This window comes from Lampetra planeri, chromosome 35 (assembly GCF_965212315.1).
Source record: "Lampetra planeri chromosome 35, kcLamPlan1.2.h2, whole genome shotgun sequence".
NCBI lineage: Eukaryota > Metazoa > Chordata > Hyperoartia > Petromyzontiformes > Petromyzontidae > Lampetra > Lampetra planeri.
Window position 1 is genome coordinate 3,621,044 of NC_136141.1, and position 5,409 is coordinate 3,626,452.

Sequence of the window (5,409 nt, forward strand, 5' to 3'; positions counted from 1 at the left end):
TGCCCACGGTCCATTGTTTTATTATCCCACCATCGTCGTTGTTGCTCATCGTATTGGTTTGGTTGGCCGGATCGAAAGCTAAGCGGGGGGTCTCTTGAGCGCCTGGACATGGGCGTCTTTTGATTGGCCGCACGCCGCGCGTGACACGGGCCGCTATGCACTACTGCTGCCGCTGCTGCTGTTGTTGATGATGCAGAGGGCAGTCACGGCAAGAATGCATTGACACCGCAGCGCTCTGCTCCAGTGTCCGTGCGCGACTCTCACCTTCGCCTAACCTGGCACTGACCAGCGCGGTGAAGTATGGTCAAACAAACCCCCCCCCCCCCTATCAATCCGCACAGCTTACGGAGGTCAGCGTCCACCGTCCAGCAGTGGACTGTGTATGTGCACCAAATGTAAACCAATTTGACGATACATTTCATCATAAACCAATCGTTACGCCCTGTCCAACCCTGCCCCCCCCCCCGTATCGCTATCCCTTGCGCTGTTGATTTGCCCGCAGCGTGCCTGAACTGTTTCGTGACTCGGGGTCACAGCAAAATTCAGCCACCCTGCCCCCTCCCCTCCTCGGTAGCTACTGAACACCCAAATTCACCGCAAGGGAGAGAGCGATGCTCTGGAGCCCGCGGCAAGCTTCACTTTCATGCCTTCACGCAGACAACGCAGTGCGCAATGGGCCGTGAAATTACTCTGCCGCTGACTCGCTCCACCCACCACGCCGGGTAGGGGGGGGGGCCCAGTGCCCTTGTCACGAAAAAGTACGCGAAGGCCATACTGGGGTGGGGCGAGGGGTGGGTGGTCTTTGCCCTCGGTAGATCGTCCCATGTGTATCCAAACCTCCTACGCATTTCACAAGTAGTACTAATCGCATATCTGCATTTCCCATAAATATGCTAAATTCCTCTTGATATGCAAATTATTTTGTCAATGCGCCCTTCCCCCCTCCATCCCAGCTTAAATAGTCGCTCCAAGCCTGGAGTGTGTCATTCAGACTCCGTCTTCTCGACAGACCTGTTCTTCACCTGAGGACGGCTGCTTGCGTTGTGGCCGACACGTCGTGAGAATTATTTTATTATGTTTTATTTTAATTATTTTATTATTTCCATTCTACGTGACTTTACCGAAATAACCAAGAAGATTCATCCGTGGCACTGTTTAGAAACGCGACACCCATCGTTGTGCGAGTGCTGGGGCGTGATGACCGGACGTCTTCGCTCCGCGTGCCGGGGTTTTCCAGTTGCCACCTGTCCGGATTTTGACCCGGACAAGTCCCTGGGAATTGGCGTCATCTGCGTTCAGGCTAGCGGGGATTTCATTTGGTTACCGAGATCTGGTGCTGGTGTATAGCCGTGTTTGAAATGCATTGCGGGAGACTTGCTCCGCAGATGTTGATACTAAATGTCGTGCTCGTTGAGAAATGAGATTGACGCACAGTGTTGAGACTAGATCGAGCGCTCGCTGATTAAAGAGTCCCAAGTTTATGTGTCGTTGGGGAGGACTCAAGCGAGCGGGGTGCGTCTCGTTTAGCGAGGAACGAAGCTGCAGTGGGAGCAGAGGTCGCAATCGGGTACCCGATACCCGTACCCTACCCGATACCCGGCTACCCGTACCCGGCTGGGTACGGGTACGGGTAGGCCGTGAGTCACTGGTGAGTCACAGTTTGTCACTCATTTCCCAACGTCTTGTCTCTTCTCACAATTCAAGTTCCTAGAATCAACCCACCCGCGCCTGCAACATGCCTTCATCCCAGAGGTCGCAATCAGGTACCCGATACCCGTACCCTACCCGTACCCGGCCGGGTATGGGTAGGGTACGGGTACGGCCGGGTACGGGTACCCGTTTGCGACCCTGGTGCGGCCGGGAACGGGTACGGTAAGGAATCAAAACCCGTTTGCGACCTCTGAGTGGGAGTCACCGATGCGACGAATGCAAAACGCAGAAAAAAAATAAACTTTGTTGAAACAAGATGGGGTCGCAACTGCAGGCTGCTTCTACTGCTGCTGCTGCTGCTTCTGCCTCCCCGCTATCATTTCAAATACCTGACTCGAGTCTTTGAAACTCTCCGTGGGCTTGACGCCACCCCATCTCGCCTCTCTCATCTCCTTCCATGTCCCCCCTCCTCTCGTCCTCTTCGTGTCCCAATCTCTCCTCTCTGCCTTGCTCTCTCTGTTCCTCCTCTCTGTGCCCAGTCTCCGTTGTGTCGGTCCCTCTCCCCTCTAGCACCCCCTACACTGGAATCAACTTGCCTTGTACATTGAGCAGCACTGCACCATAGACGCAACACTGCCATTAGACTCAACACTGCCATAGACTCACACTAACCCATAGACTCAACGCTGCCCATTGACTCATCACTGCCCATAGACTCAACCCTGCCATTAGACTCAACACTGCCCATAGACTCAACACTGCCCATAGACTCAACACTGCCCATAGACTCAACCCTGCCATTAGACTCAACACTGCCCATAGACTCAACACTGCCCATAGACTCAACACTGCTCATAGACTCAACCCTGCCATTAGACTCAACACTGCCCATAGACTCAACCCTGCCATTAGACTCAACACTGCCCATAGACTCAACACTGCCCATAGACTCATCACTGCCCATAGCCTCAACCCTGCCATTAGACTCAACACTGCCCATAGACTCAACACTGCCCATAGACTCAACACTGCCCACAGACTCAACCCTGCCATTAGACTCAACACTGCCCATAGACTCAACCCTTCCATTAGACTCAACACTGCCCATAGACTCAACGCATAGACTCATCACTGCCCATAGTCTCAACACTGCCATTGACTCAACACTGCCCATTGACTCATCACTGCCCATAGACTCAACCCTGCCCATAGATTCAACACTGCCATTAGACTCAACACTGCCCATTAGACTCAACACTGCCCATAGACTCAACACTGCCCATTAGACTCAACACTGCCATAGACTCAACACTGCCCATAGACTCAGCACTGCCCATAGACTCAGCACTGCCCATAGACTCAACACTGCCCATAGACTCAGCACTGCCCGTCCATTAAGGCAGTCCCTTTCTCTAACCTCCTTCCGTCCCTCTCTTAAAGCCTCGCCTCTTCTCCATCGCCCATTCCCAGTCTCTTCCTTCCCCTCGCCTCCCCCCCCGCTACACCTTTAATGTCGCTCACAGGTGACAACCCTGTCGTGTCCGCCGCGGATCGCTCTCGGAGGACGTGGAAAAATGGTGAACCTCGTGCTTTTGGAGGTCACCACCGCAACACGGCGTGAGGCCCGGTTCGGATCGCCGGTGCGGATCGCCGGTGTGGTCTCTCGCGTCAGTCACGTGGTGAATAGTCGCGGCGCAGTTCGACAGCGTCCAGGCCGGCCGGCCGGCCTGCGCCCGATTGATCACAGCGGGATGTGAATTCTCGCAGCGGCGACCGCGCGAGTCGTGTCCACGTAGCGTTGAAGGTATTTGGTGATTGTGCGTCACCCAACGATTCATGCAGGAGAATTTGGGTCGGGGGGGGGGTTGGGGTTGGGATTTTTGGCATGACATTAATTGGAAGATGCTAATTTCACATCTTGGGCGGGGGGGGGGGGGGCGGAGGGGGGGGCACAGACATTGCCTGAAGTCCTTCGATGTACACGAGGCGGATCTCGACGGTACCACGTCAGAGTCTCCGACACGACCGTTACCTCGTTACTCCGCTCACCCAGGTCCCTCGCTCGCCCGCTGACTCACCCGCCACGCTCACTCACCCCGCTCACCCACGCCGCTCACCCGCCACACTCACTCACCCCGCTCACCCACCCCGCTCACCCATCCCGCTCACCCGCCCCGCTCACCCACCCCGCTCACCCACCTCGCTCACCCGCCCCGCTCACCCACCCCACTCACCCACCCCGCTCACCCACCTCGCTCACCCGCCCCGCTCACCCACCTCGCTCAGCCGCCCCGCTCACCCATCCCGCTCACCCATCCCGCTCACCCGCTCCGCTCACCCGCCCCGCTCACCCACCCCGCTCACCCATCCCGCTCACCCACCCCGCTCACACACCCCGCTCACCCGCCACGCTCATCCGCCCCGCTCACCCACCTCGCTCACCCACCCAGCTCACCCGCCCCGCTCACCCGCCACGCTCACCCACCTCGCTCACCCACCCCGCTCACCCCCCTCGCTCACCCACCCCGCTCACCCACCTCGCTCACCCACCCAGCTCACCCGCCCCGCTCACCCGCCCCGCTCAGCCACCCCGCTCACCCCCCTCGCTCACCCATCCCGCTCACCCATCCCGCTCACCCGCCCCGCTCACCCACCCCGCTCAGCCGCCCCGCTCACCCACCCGCTCACCCGCCCCGCTCACCCGCCCCGCTCACCCACCCCGCTCACCCGCCACGCTCACCCACCCGCTCACCCGCCCCGCTCACCCGCCCCGCTCACCCACCCCGCTCACCCACCCCGCTCACCCACCCCGCTCACCCACCCCGCCCCGCTCACCCGCCACGCTCACCCGCCCCGCTCAGCCACCCCACTCACCCAGCCGCTCAGCCACCCCGCTCACCCACCCCGCTCACCCACCCCGCTCACCCGCCCCGCTCACCCACCTCGCTCACCCACCCTGCTCACCCGCCACGCTCACCCGCCCGCTCACCCGCCCCGCTCACCCACCGTGCGCACGCAACTCACGCAGTCCATGCTTTGAGTAATTCTCTCCCCTACGCTGGCTCCCAGTGATGTTTGGCCAAGCAGCGGCGTCGTGCTTTTGAAGTCTCCTTTTTTGCCAAGAAGGTTTTAATAAAGATGGGAGAAACACGCGGGCGGGCGGGCGGGCGTGGGGGGTGGGGGGGGCTTTCTCTCCTGCCCCTTTGATCAGGCCACGAGTTGAATTACGGGCGGCGGCTGCTGAATGCGAGCGGCATTGAGATGAAGCCACACGGCAGATCAGTAGGGACACCTGCAAAGACAATCGCCAACGTCTTGGAAGAGAGGCGGAGGGGGGTGGTGATGGTGCCGGTGGTGCCGGTGGTGCTGCTGGTGGTGGTGGTGAGATGGGCGTACAGAGTCGGTCTCGGTGAGGCCGATCTAGCGCAGGACAACAACGGAGAGATGAAACAGACGCACGCTCGCTCGCGTGTAACCCGTGCCTCGCCGCTGTTGCATCACGAGCCTCTCCACGTGGCGCCGAATCCCGAAGTGGAGCGAACACGTGGGTGTCACCTGCAGCGACGCCGCCACCCGCCGACATCGCCACCAAAGACAAAGATCCCCCAGACACGGCCACAATACTGTTGGGGCAAGTGCTGATTAGGTTGAGCGGCGTCTATGAAGGCCGGCATGGGGTGGGGGGGGTTCAGCACCACGCCAGGCCGCCTTCCCCTACCCAGTGGCGACATGTACCTCGCACCGGGTACTCATTTAAGG